The sequence below is a fragment of the Lepidochelys olivacea genome (assembly GCF_965140295.1).
Source record: "Lepidochelys olivacea isolate rLepOli2 genome assembly, chromosome: 6".
NCBI lineage: Eukaryota > Metazoa > Chordata > Testudines > Cheloniidae > Lepidochelys > Lepidochelys olivacea.
The window spans coordinates 30355056-30369266 of record NC_140416.1 but is presented as its reverse complement, the minus strand read 5'-3'; the positions used below and the strand labels follow the sequence as shown (position 1 = coordinate 30369266).

The 14211-nt window shown below is 45.3% G+C and overlaps 1 protein-coding gene across 9 annotated transcripts in view; it reads left to right on the top strand.

The window, feature by feature from the left end:
- Positions 1-14211, top strand: part of DENND2B (DENN domain containing 2B) — a 297272-nt gene that overhangs the window by 3250 nt on the left and 279811 nt on the right. For 2 of the 9 annotated variants that reach the window (XM_084630235.1, XM_084630244.1), the window contains exon 1: positions 4318-4542. The exons of 2 other annotated variants lie outside the window; for them this stretch is intronic. The gene's annotated coding sequence lies outside the window, so the exon portion shown is untranslated. Of the gene's footprint in view, positions 1-4317; positions 4640-14211 lie in introns of those variants that run through there. 5 more of the 9 variants (XM_084630239.1, XM_084630245.1, XM_084630246.1 and 2 more) reach the window with 5 other exon arrangements.

Here is a 14211-nt window from a genome sequence, read left to right as displayed (position 1 = left end):
ACAAACCTCCTTTACATTCAGTTGCTGTTCCAAGTGCAGCTTGGCTGGAGCCAACAATCAGGCATGTTGGCCCTGATTTTCAATTCCTCCATCCCTCTGTTTTAGGCTTTGCCTGTCTAGCTGTAATCTATCCAGCAACAGAAGAAAAGGACCCCCTCTTAACTTACATTTTATCAGCATCTCTCAATTGCTTCATTAGAGCAGCAGCCAGCTGCTTGCCAGAAACTCACTCTGTAATAAACAAGCCTTTCCCAGCTGGCCTGAAGGGATAACTTTAAGCACACACTTAAGTCTCCCTCTTCAGCAATGCACTTAAGCATGTGCTTAGGCCAGGGGTGGGTAAACTTTTTGTCCCAATGGCCACATCTGGGTATGGAAATTGTACGGCCGGCCATACATGCTCACAAAATTAGGGTTGGGGTGCAGGAGGGGGTGAGGGCTCCAGCTGGGGGGTGCAGGCTCTGTGGTGGGCCAGAAATGAGGGGTTCAGGGTGCAGGAGGGGGCCTCTGGCTGGGGCAGGTGGTTGGGATGCAGGGGGCAGTGAGGGCTCTGTCTGGGGGTGTGGGCTCTGGGGTGGGGCCGGGGATGAGGATTTGGAGTGCAGGAGGGTGCTCTGGGCTGGGATCAAGGGGTTCGGAGGGCAAGAGGGGGACATGGGCTGGGGCAGGGGGTTGGGGCTTTGGAGGGGGTCGGGGTGCAGGCTCCAGGTGGTGCTTACCTCAAGCAGCTCCCAGAAGCAGCGGCATGTCCCCCCTCCGGCTCATACGCGGCGGCGCAACCAGGCAGCTCTGCACGCTGCGCTGTCCGCAGACGCCGCCTCTGCAGCCCGCATTGGCTGTGGTTCCAGACCAGTGGGAGCTGCGGCAGCAGCAACTGGGGCGGGGGTAGTGTGCCGAGCTCCTTGGCTGCCCGTATGTGTAGGAGCTGGAGGGGGGTTGTGCTGCTGCTTCCGGGAGCCGTGTGGAGCCACGGAAAGCAAAGAGCGGGGCAAGCCCCCGACCCTGGTCCCCGACTGGAGCACTAGAGCGGGGCAAGCTTCAGACCCTGCTCTCCGGTAGGAGCTCGAGGGCTGGATTAAAATGTTTGAAGGGTCAGATGCGGCCCCTGGGCCATAGTTTGCCCACCCCTGGCTTTGGTGCTCTGCTGGATGGAGCCTACACCAGCAACTGGGATGAAAAACAAGTTGATTCAGGTGTTTTCAGTGTATCTGTTTAATTTGTTTTACTTGATGGTGAGAACAGTCAAGAAAGATCTTCCCCATCCTCCCCAACCCCCAGTTCCCAAAAGCTGGGCTTCTCTCTTTGGGCAGGATTTTCAATGTTCATTTTGGACAGCTACTGAGACTAGAGGCTCAGTCATCAGTACCTTGTTTCTTTTTCAAATGACAGGGTAAGCGCTTTGCAAAATTAATTTTTTTTTAGCACTTTAGAAGACATCTAAAAGGTGTGTGACATGGGTGACTGCCCCGAGTTTCAACAGCTAAGGATGTCCCTTGGATGTATCTATATAATAAAATTCCAGGATTGTCACTCTTGTCTGTGCATCATTCTGAAGCTTAGAATGTCTGTTGAGTCTGTGTGAAGCCAAGAAAAGAGCTATAAGCAAGGCTGAGAGCTCTTCCTGTTTACAGCATAACCCAGGTTTTTCGCAGGAGTGGGTGGGTAAGATTCTGTGGCCTGCGTTGTGCAGGAGGTCGGACTAGATGATCATAATGGTCCCTTCTGACCTTGGTATCTATGAATCTAGGTTCAATTATCACTGGGATTTGTGGTCTGTTCCTATCCAATTTTAAATTTTCAGCCATTTTTGGCTTTTTTAGACTTTATTAATTATCCCCATATGACAACATGGGCTTTCACCTAGGAGGTGAATATTTATCTCCAATTGCATGGACAACTTATTTTGGGATACCCAGTCCCTGCTCACTGTCTGATTACATATAGGCTGTCTCTGGTTCAGAACAAACTTAGTACATATAAGACTTTATTCTTGCCTTACATAAAAATAAGAGAGAGACAAGGTGGGTGAGGTATTATCTTTTACTGGACCAACTTCTGTTGATAAGAGAGAGACACGCTACACTGCATATAAAAATAACAATAACTTTAATGTATAAATGATTAATATGTTGCACTTATTTATTGCCTTTTATCTGAGGCTTCTCAAAGTGCTTTACAAATATTAAAGTCTTGCAAAGCCCTTATATCTCTTTTGTTGATGAATAAACTGAGGCACGTATAAGTTATGTGTTGTAACTAAGGTGATACAATCGGTCAGTGTTAGAGTGGGAAACTGCTGATTCTCGTTCTGCTGGTCACTGTGTTACACCCATTTACATCTTCAGGATGCTGCATTTTGAAATAGCCACTATTGCATGGGCATAATATGTGAAGATATGGGATGGAACTAACAAAAGCTTCTTCTATGTCCTTTCCTTGGTTAGAAAAGATAGATTTATTCATTTTTGTTCCTGCCATGATTTGTCATGATATTTTTAACAGCAACTTTTAAAATCAGAGTTAGTTCAGTTATTCTCTGTGCGTTGTAACTTAAACTCCGACCATTTTTGATGTACAGTGACACAATACATTTTTTGCAGCTGAGTAAATACATCTGCTACAAGAAGGCTGACAGCTGAAGTGCTTTGAAACACATTTTAGCATTAGAAACCAGATGAGTGTTGCACTTATTTCCTTTATATTCTTTTTCTGAAATGTAAGTGGGTTTGTGAAATGCCAGACAGCTATATCATATTTCCTTGTCATGTGGGACTATACTGTCTTGAGATATCAAGATTCATCACCAGTAACTTATTTGTATGTGTGCTGTGGAAACTAAGAAAATCTCTGTCCCCTCTGTCTTGATTCAGTAAAGCAGGTAAGGAGGTAAGCATGTGCGTAATTCTAACTATAGGATTAGGTCCCATTGAAGTCAATGGGATTTAAGCACATGCATAAAATGAAGCAAATGCCATACGGCCAGAATTTTAAAGGTATTTAGGTGGCCAATTCCCCTTGAATTTAGTGCCTGAATACCTTTACAAATCTGGCCCTTGTGTTTTCCTGATTTGTTGCCTTTCTGATCTTTTTCCTTTCACTTAACATGTCATGATGTGATTTATCTCTATATAAATATTTACCTATGCAAGACTTTTGTGTTTTTGTCACCCCCCCCCATTAATTTCACAAATAAACCAACTGGCTATTGCAGCTAATTGCTGGCAATGTGGGTCTTTAATAGGATGATCCATATTTATATTACATTAAATATTGTGGCCCAGGTTCTCAGTGGTAAATTTCAATGTGGCTACCCATTGGTGTAGGTGCACTGAAATCAATGCTAAGGATTTGGCCCATAAGGTGCTAGTGTGCTCTGTGGGTATTCAATAGACATCTAGAAAAGTGGCACCATGTTCTCTTTGCCAGGTACACCATTCCAATATCTTCATGTTCCCTTAAATTTTGGTGTGTCTCTGATCACACAACTGGATCAGTGCGGGCTCCATTTGGGTGCAGGATCAGGGTCTCACATTTATTTTGTCTCTTAGTGGCTATAGGGCTTAGGACCCATAGTTGGACAGTTTTGTTCCCATCCACTAGGGAGGAGTTCATTACAGTATTGTTATGAGTAAGGCTAGCCCTAGCAGACTGGAGCGGTACAACAGATACCATTAATGAAGTTCATATGCATGCTGTTTCCTCTCTTCCCCATCCTTTGGAGATTTATACCGTGACCTTAATACTCTTTCATTATGAGTTTGGAGAACTTTTTAGATTTTTGTAAGTCGGTTCTCTCACCCCAAGCTCTCACAGTTTCCATGCATACTATCAGATTCACTTCTTCTCCTGTGATTAAAACCATGTGGTCTACATGAGGGTCTGTGTCTGTCTATGAAAATGACAGAAAGTTGCAGTTTGTTTTGCTCCTGACAACGCTGGCTTCCCTAAAAGAGAGGTTTTCTTGTTTAATACAAATAATAAATAATACAATAAAATACAAGAGTCCACTTAAAAATAAATGAGGGCAATAGTTCCCCTGTCTCGCTCATTTCAATCTGACCCCAAGGACCACGCAGTATTGCCCTTTGCTGCTGCCTGGGGGGATTGGTCCCCTCTGCCTGGCCAGGATCCATATGCTCCCTGGGGCTGTCACTCTGCAGACAATCCAAAGCTTCGCATATCTCCCTGGGACTAGAAATCAGTTTGGGGGTTGCGTGCTGGGGAGGGCAATGACTTCTCCTTTGTGAAGGCAGCCCTTTTTTGTGGCGTTGGCTGCAGCAGAAGCCAGGAAGGCTGTGATTAGGAAGCAGGTTCCTTTGTTGGCTGCTGGGTTACTGGTTCCCATTAATCTCCCGCACTGGCCGCTGCTGTCTCCACTTCCTGTCTTTGCATATTTCTCTCTCTCCCTCTCCCTCCCCCTCTTCCCAGCTTTTCCAAAAAGCTGCCTCTGGCCAGACTAGGAGATCAGAACTGGAGGCGTCCAGCGAGCTGCAACAGCTGGAATTTGCATCTGCATTCTTTCGGCTCTGGGCAGCAGCCTAGGTAAGAGCCTAAAACCGTGCTGGGGTGTGTATGGGAGATTAACTAGGTCTCCTTTCTGCAGGGGAGATGGAGGCAGAAATCTGGTAGGTGACTCTTGGTAAGATTTATTATCTCTGAGACCTAAGATCCTTCCTCCTCTCTGCTCGGTACAGGAGGGGACAGGGAGTGTGTATGTTTTAATGAGCTGCTGGCTTTGTGTGGCTGTGCAGAACAATAGATATTAGCAGCTAGCTGGGGAGCGGGCTGCAGAGGGTCAGGAAAGTGTGGAAGGAGATTCCTGATGAGCGATCTTCACACTCCCACACTCAGCGGTGTCTTTGTGTCTCCCCGGACGCTGGGAATTCTTTGTGTTTTAAGCTATATCCCTCTGTCACTAGTTCGGATGGATTTTGAGAGGGACTTTGGTAAGAAAGTCTCTCTTCCCCTAGATTTGCTTTTATTGCGCCGTGCGGTGGACAGGGGGCGCTTGTGCATCACTTTGATTGTGTACCTTTCATACTGTGCTTCAGTACTAAAGCTATTTTTCTTCTAGTGTATTGTTTGTTCTCCTCAGATATCAATTGGTTATGTCACCAAACCCAGCTGTCAGGCTTTTTCTTTTTTAAAGAAAGTAAAAGATATTTTAAGGTTGCCCTTTTGGGGAAAAAAGAAAAGAAAGTGTTTATGGTAAGTTATAACTATATTTGCACAAGGATGGAATGTTGTGTGGTATGGGCACTTAAAAGTAGCATAGAGTTTTATTCTCTGGTTTGGAGACATAACTGCACATGCAGGCCTAGGTCCTCAGCTGATGTAAATTGCCCAAGCCTCTTCAGTGGAGAGGAGCTAATTTATGCCAGCTGAAGATGTGGCCCATAGTTTTAGAATCTAACTGTGTTTCTTCTCAGCCTTGATCCATAGAAGTAAGGACAGCTGTAAGAATTTGTCTTTTCTCCTCCCTGCTCATTCACACAGCCCAGCCAGCTGAATATTTGCACACATATTATAAAGAATAGATGAGCCACCTGGACTTGAATAGAAAAGTTTGTGATCCCAAGATAGACTGAGCTGAAGAGCTAAAGGAACTGCTTCAACAGTTCATTTGGTGGGAAAATCAGATGTACTTCTCCTGGATTGTTACCAAGTGCTTGCCTCACGAAGGAGCAGGAGGTCACTGCAACCAAAAGAGTAGCTGCAAAATATTACAGGGCTTTCTCATTGTGAGTCCAGTCTTACTACTGAAATGCACTTTTGATCTTGTTATCCAGTCTAAATGTACCAGGGTTCATAGCACAGCTTGTACAGAACATGTCAATAATAATGTTGGAATAACACAATGTTTAGCTGTAGTCCTCTTTTATTATCACATGGGCTTTTTTGGGATCGTTCTCCTAATGTCTAGTTCAGAACAGTCTCTTGGTATTTGAGTGTATATAGCCAATGATTAAATCATCCAATAATATCCACCTAGAGTAGTCAAAACTGATGGAAAATAAAGGAAGAAGTTGTGTTGTTAATGTAAATAATTTGGTTCTAGGACTTTTCCTCGAATGAAATAGGAGTGTATTAAATAGTGTTTTAATTAGTGTGTTTTGATTTTTTCAAGATTAATATATAGTCAGTGTGTGGAAATATTCCTAACCTAGACTGGGAATGACAGGATCTCAGATTTAAGAATAGTATTGAGCTGGTGATGTATGTAATTGTGGTGTCGTCATTTGTTTTACATGTTGATTATCAGGCTACACATCAGATCAGAATTTTCTATTAGTTGGCAGGTTGAATACTGGGAATGGCTTTAATCACATTAATTATTAAAATTCCTTTAGTTTTGAGACTTCAGGAAATTGTTGTTATTTAAAGGAAAACTGCAATTCATTAAAATATGATAATCCCTTTGTCTAGTTAACAAAACATGTATGTTGACAATGATTTTTTTTAAATGGATAAACTTCATACAGTAATAGGAATGACTAAAGTAGCAGGAAGCTGCCACGCTTGCTTGTATGGTGACATAGGGCCCAGTTCTGTCATCCTGAAATTGCACTGTTAGCTCCCTTTTAGCAGTCTATTATTTACTTAGCTATATATGGGATCAATTGTGCCTTTAGGGCTGGCGGCATGTTAAAGCCGTCTCTCTTCAGTGGGTGTTCCAGGAGACATTAAGTCTCCCAGGCACAGGGGAGCATGGATGCTGCTTCACATCTTTAAGTTGTACAGCATGCACTCCACTTCTCTGACAGCCAGCTGACAGTGCAGAGGTGGGGAAGGATTATGGCCTTGTTTTCTCCCCACTTCTTTTAGGGTGGCTCGTGCCATTAGCCATGAGCAGCCCTGGTGGTTGGCTTAATGATTGCAATCGTAACTAGGATGGGACACAAGGAGAGAGGCTCCCTTTATCCTTCTCCACCTTTGTGGATGCATGTAGAGTCCAGCCTCAATCCATTCCTCGGAAATTAGAACTAATCACTACAATTTTCCTTTAAATGAGTGACTTTTAAAATGTACAGTATCCTTTTTTTTTTTAAAGGACCCCTTATTAGTGGTGACCCTGTAAACCATTGTGTAATCTGTGGACTTTAATGTGCCATGCCAATCTATCCTGGGTTGAGAAGCCTTGCCAAGGCCTTGATGGAATAGCCTGATTTTATTGTTTTCATTGTGTTCCATAAACATCTAAGACCTGCTGGGAAGAATCACTGGGGCGGCTGGGCCTCCTTTTTTAATTGCTGGTTAAATAAATGTTGCCAGTTTAAAAAAAAAAAAAAAGTTACTTAGGATCTGCGAGTGACGGGAACTGCTGAAGTACGTTTAGCAAGTCGAGCTATTTTTAGGGTTGGGATATTTGAAGAAATGAGGCTAACCCCTTGTAAAGAGGTCAGCTTTCAGTGCATTGAAGGGTCTGCATTTTAACTGTAAAGCATAGCTGAGTTTCCTGCAGTATTTTTTCACTTGATTAGGGGAGAAAGGATGGGCTTTTTGTTAATATACATAGGTGGGAATAAGGGGACCTGAGTTCTATTTCTGGCTGCACTGAAGATTTTCTGTGTGGCTTCTGTAAGAGGCATAATCTTGGTGGGCCTAATTCACCCCTGGGAGAAAAAGCATGACTCCACTGAAGCCCTCAAAAGAATGTATGACAGTAGGGGCTTGGTACTTCAAGATACTGAACCTCTTCTGTGAGGTACTGAGCACCCTTCAGTTGAGGATGAACCCTACTTCAGGGGAAGTGTGGCTGTTCTATACTGGTTTAATATGTGTGATCATGGCCCCAATAACTGTAACACCCTCCAACTTATTCACAGCTAACTAAAGGAGCATGGATAAAATTTTAAAAGTTCCTAAGTGATTTAGGTGCCTAAATCCAATTTTCAGAAGTGACATAGGCACTTAGATCCTAAATCCTCAAAGGTATTTAGGTGTGTAACTCTCATTGATTTCAAGTGAAGGTATCCTATCCTGCTGGTAGTTTGTGTGTGTATGGGGGTGGGGGGGATGTGAGAAAACCTGGATTTGTGCTGGAAATGGCCCACCTTAATTATGCACATTGTAGGGAGAATGGTCACTTTGGATGAGCTATTACCAGCAGGATAGTGAGTTTGTGTGTGTGGTTTTTGGGAGGGGGGTGAGGGGGTGAGAGAACCTGGATTTGTGCAGGAAATGGCCCAACTTTATTATCATGCACATTGTGTAAAGAGTTGTCACTTTGGATGGGCTATCACCAGCAGGAGAGTGAATTTGTGTGGGGGGGTGGAGGGTGAGAAAACCTGGATTTGTGCTGGAAATGGCCCACCTGATGATCACTTTAGATAAGCTATTACCAGCTGGACAATGGGGTGGGAGGAGGTATTTTTTCATATTCTCTGTGTATATATAAAGTCTGCTGCAGTTTCCACGGCATGCATCTGATGAAGTGAGCTGTAGCTCACGAAAGCTCATGCTCAAATAAATTGGTTAGTCTCTAAGGTGCCACAAGTACTCCTTTTCTTTTTGGTCTTACTATGCTATTAGAACTTCCCATATGATCACTGAGCCAAATCAGGTTTCAAACCAAGCTTCTTCAGTAAGTCTTGTCCAATGCAAGCAAAACCAAATTCATTTTACTTTACAAGTTACTTCATTTTCTCATGCCAAATGCCGTGTGTGTTACTTTTGTCTCTCGGTTGTACAGTGTATGTAACTATTGCTTTTCATTTGTTTTGGTCCGCACTTGAGGTTTGGTTGGCAGTGCAGATATTGACAAGTTTGGGGAACTGAAACCAAATATTTACATTCTCAGTTTGGCCCAGTTCTTGAGCTTGTAAATGCTCCCAGTCATATTAAACTTCAGAAAGGTTATTGGAGACCTTGCCAATCTCTGCAGAACAACCCCCTCCCTCCTGCCTTCTCTGACCTGAACTTTCCTGTTTGTGAAGGATTTTTGATTCACTTTTTGGACACAGCTACCTGCTGAGACTTGATGCTCTGCATGCTCACCCTGATCTGATTGTCAGCAGTTCTTTTCCCATATCTTGTTCTTTGTTCCCTTTACACATGGCATTTTTGAAAGCTGCTAATGCTTGCTGAATTGACCTCCATGTTTACTGAAATCCTGCTCATAGATGAGGTGCAGCATAGGTTCTAGGAACACAAGCTTCCCTATATTGCCTTATGCCTCAATCCTAATCCAAAGGGGCTACCTCTAAGTTAGTTCAGTTTCAATTTGAATTCAGTCCTTGGCTTCTCTGTTGAGACTTCAAACAAGGAACAATTGGTACCAACTGTGACGTTAACTTTTTTAAAAAATGTTTAACTTTATTATTATTTGGTTGGTGTCACTCTGGCACTTTGAGTGCAGAAGGTGGGGCCTGCAAGGACTCTAAAAATTAATACTGGCCACTACAGGCTTGTATTAAGCTCCCAAGGTTACAGCTTTTCTCTGACCTTGGATTGGTAGATGCTGCCACCACCCAAGTTCAGAACCCCTTTGAGAGCCCAGAAAGGCGCACTTGGGAATTCCTTCCTGTGGGATACCCTCATGCCCCTTCCGGGGAAGAGCTGAGAAAGAAGAAGGGGGGGGGGAAAAGGGAGGGGGGGAAATCGGCTGTTGTCACCAGCTAATTAAACAACATGCACAAACCTCTTAGACACACAAATCCAATTCTGTTCTTAAAAAAGATAGAGGCCCATGCACTCTCAGAGGGGCGGATTACATCTATCTGTAACATGTCCTTGATCTCCCTTTCTATTGCGGTTTTGGCTTGAGGAGCCATCCGGTAGGGTTGGGCTCTAATTGGGCAAGCATCACCTGTGTCAATGGAGTGGTATGCCCATTCTGTCCATCTTGGGGTGGCTGAAAACATTGGTGTGCAGCTGGTGCACAGCTCCTGGATTTGCTGTCGCTGCTTAAGCCCAAGGGTTATGGAAAGGCTCACCTCTTCTATGCCAGCGTTGCTTTTCCCTTCATAGTAGACTCCTTCAGGCCACTCAGCGTCGTCTCTCTCCTGGGCTGTAAACTGGAGAACTTTGATTTCTCTGGAATAAAAGGGCTTTAGAAGATTAACATGGTGTACTTTGGGTTTTAGGGTAGGGTCTGGGAATGCTATGAGATAATTAACATCTCCCAGGCTCCTTCAGATCATAAATGGCCCCTCCCACAATGCTTCCAACTTACTGGGCTGGAGTGCTTTCAGGATCATGACTTGGTCACCTACTTCATCTCACTATCAACCTCAGCCTGGTCCAGTCCACAGGAGATCCATTTCCTGGACACTGTAGTGCTAATAAGCAATGGTCACATAGACACCACCCTATACCAGAAACCTACTGACCGCTATGCTTACCTACATGCCTCCAGCTTTCATCCAGACCACACCACACGATCCATTGTCTACAGCCAAGCTCTACAATACAACCACATTTGCTCCAACCCCTCAGACAGAGACAAACACCTACAAGATCTCTATCAAGCATTCTTACAACTACATTACCCACCTGCGGAAGTGAAGAAACAGATTGACAGAGCCAGAAGAGTACCCAGAAGTTACCTACAACAGGACAGGCCCAACAAAGAACATAACAGAACGCCACTAGCCATCACCTTCAGCCCCCAACTAAAACCTCTCCAACGGATCATCAAGGATCTACAACCTATCCTGAAGGACGACCTGTCACTCTCACAGATCTTGGGAGACAGGCCGGTCCTTGCTTACAGACAGCCCCCCCAACCTGAAGCAAATACTCACCAACAACCACACAACAAAACCACTACCCCAGGAACTTATCCTTGCAACAAAGCCCGTTGCCAACTGTGTCCACATATCTATTCAGGGGACACCATCATAGGGCCTAATCACATCAGCCACACTATCAGAGGCTCATTCACCTGCACATCTACCAATGTGATATATGCCATCATGTGCCCGCAATGCCCCTCTGCCATGTACATTGGCCAAACCAGACAGTCTCTATGTAAAAGAATAAATGGACACAAATCAGACGTCAAGAATTATAACATTCAAAAACCAGTTGGAGAACACTTCAATCTCTCTGGTCACTCGATTACAGACCTAAAAGTGGCAATTCTTCAACAAAAACCTTCAAAACCAGACTCCAACGAGAGACTGCTGAATTGGAATTAATTTGCAAACTGGACACCATTACATTAGGCTTGAATAAAGACTGGGAGTGGATGTGTCATTACACAAAGTAAAACTATTTCCCCCCCTACTGTTCCTCAGACGTTCTTGTCAACTGCTGGAAATGGCCCACCTTGATTATCACTACAAAAGGTTTTCCCCACCCCGCTCTCCTGCTGGTAATAGCTCACCTTACCTGATCACTCTTGTTACAGTGTGTATGGTAACACCCATTGTTTCATGTTCTCTGTGTATATAAATCTCCCCACTGTATTTTCCACTGCATGCATCCAATGAAGTGAGCTGTAGCGCATGAAAGCTTATGCTCAAATAAATTTGCTAGTCTCTGAGGTGCCACAAGTACTCCTTTTCTACTCCAAAGGAATGCTCTCTGGCATGTTTATCATATCAGGCCCTTTGCTCTTGTTGAGCATCCTGTAGGTTTTCTCGAGCAAAGGCTAGAGTGTCTGTGAGGGTGTTTTGCAGATATGTTACAAAGTCCAAAATGTTAGTTCCTGGAGAAGTTGTAACCATCTCCCATTGCTGCTTCACCAACTGTAATGGCCCCTTAATATCATGGTCATAAACGAGTTCAAAGGGTGAAAATCCCAAACTGGGATGTGGTTCAGTCCTGTAGGCAAAGAGCAACTGCTGCAACACTAGGTCCCAATCATTGGAGTGCTCTTTCATGACTTTACGTATCATGGCCCCCAAAGTCCCATTAAACTTCTCTTCTAGGCTATTTGCTTGATAGTGGTAAGGGATGGCAACCAAGTGGCTCATCCCATGAGCTTCCCAAAGACATTTCATGGTTCCTGCCAGGAAGTTAGTTCCTGAATCCGTAAGGATGTCTGAGGGCCAACCTACCTTGGCAAAAATGTCTGCCAATGCCTGGCTCATGCTTTTAGCCCCGGTGTTGCTTAGAGCTACTGCTTCCGGCCATCGGGTGGCAAAATTCATGAATGTACAGCTTTCCTCTGGGTGTCTTCAGCAAGAGCAAAAGGCCTGGTATGATAAACGTGTTAGAGAGCGTTCGTTCAGAGTAGGTGACCAAGTTCTCGTGTCCAGAAAGGGTTTCCTTGTATACGAGTCCTCCTACAACAAACCTGGACCTATTAGAAGAGCTGAGAGGCGGTGGGTCGCTCCGTGCTGCCATCCACTTTCATCTGCTTCCTGCTCTGCCTGGAACTGCTCCCTTGATGCTGGAGACAGTTCCTCGCTGGGTTGTGGACTTGAGCTTGGTCCCACTGGAAGCGATGCAGGTGATGATGGGGGGGTGGGGTCTCCGTTGACTGTGAACCGCTCTCTGCTGGTGCAGTAGGTGGTATTTCAGGCTCCAGTTGAGCTTCTTGTGCCAGTTTAGCTGCTGCTGTGCAGGTGCAGGTTCCATGGCACCTTTTGGTGCTGGCTCCCCTGACTCTGGTGGGGTTGTAATCACGGGCTCTGGTGCTGACTGCTCTGCAGGTTCCGATCCTTGGGCTAGTTCTGGCTGGGTCCCAGGAACTGGATCTACAATTGTTGCCATAGACTCTGGTCTGGGGGTCTGGTTCCACAACCACTGCCTGGGTCCCCAGGCCTGTGGTATCAGGGGACACAGACTGGGTCCTTGTAGGAGGCTGAGGAATGGAGTTAAGGGTGGAGGCCTGTTTAGTTTAGCTGTGGGTGACCATCCTTTTTGTTAGCCTCACATGGTTGGCTAAGTCTTCTCCCAGCAGCATGGGAATGGGATAATTGTCACAGACTGCAAAAGTCCATATTCCTGACCAGTCCTTGTACTGGACAGGCAACTTGGCTGTAGGCAAGTTAATAGTTTGCCTTAAAGGGTTGCACTGTCACTTGAGCTTCTGTGGAATTTGGTGTCCATCGGGGATTGGTGGATAGCTGACACCTGTGCTCCAGTGTCTCTCCACACAGTAGTCTTTCTCCTGTCCACACTCAGTTTCCCTTTGCTCTGGGGGTATTTGCGAGGCATCTGGACCTGAAGGCGCTCTCTGGGATTCTGGGGTGATGAATTGCAGTCAGCTGGTGCTCTTGGGGCAGTTGGCCTTCACATGCCCCAGCTCATTAAATTTAAAGCATTGCCCAGCTGACTGTGGGCTGGGGCGAGGTGGGTGGTTGGAGAGTAGGATGGTGGGACGAGAGGGCATCTGGGGTCTTCCTAGCTGTGTGGAGGACTCCTCCTTGTGAGGTGAGGCCTTGGACTGACTCCAATGAGGGGGTGTCCTCTCGGGTTGCCCCTTCTGATATCCCCACCAACAGCTACTAGCTTTCTTCTTCTCCTCCACCTCCATCCATTTGGCTCCGATCTCCCCGCCTCGATTACCGTTTTGGGCTTCCCATCTAGGATGTACCTTTCTATTTCCTCAGGAACACCCTCTAAGAACTGCTCCATTTGTATGAGGGGAGACAGATCTTCCAGAAACTTAACGCTTGCTCTTGATATCCAGGCATCCCAATGTTTCACAATGTGGTAGGCGTGTCGGGAAAATGCCACATCTGGTTTCCACCTTAGGGCTCTGAACCGCCGACGGGAATGCTCTGGGGTTAGCCCCATCATAATTCTGGCCTTTCGTTCAAAAAGTTCGTACTTGTTCATGTGTTCTTTAGGCTTTTCAGTTGCCACCTCTAAGGGTCCACTGAGTAGTGGCCCCAGCTCCACCATATACTGATCTTTGGGATGTTGTACCCAAGGCAGGCCCTTTCAGAATTTTCTAAGAAGGCCTCTGTGTCACTGTCTACCTTGTATGTGGGGAATTTCTTGGAATGGAGAGCGGTTCCTGGAGAAGGACTGTTAGGGTTACCTGGTGGACCCAGCTTAGCTTTTTCCAGCTCTAAGTGCTTCAGCTCTGTCTCTGCTTTTAAGCGCTTTGCCTCCATTTCAATTTTAAAAAGTTCTAGCCTTCCCATTGTCTCTTTTGGCCAGGTGCCCACTCACTTCCTTTTACCTATGCATAGCAGTGAGACTTTTTAACCCTTTACAGGTAGAGCAATTAGAGAACAGCTACTAAGAGGGATTTTTGTAGCTGCTGGCTGGGTGTCCATAAAAGGGAGCATTCCCCCCCCCCCATTTATC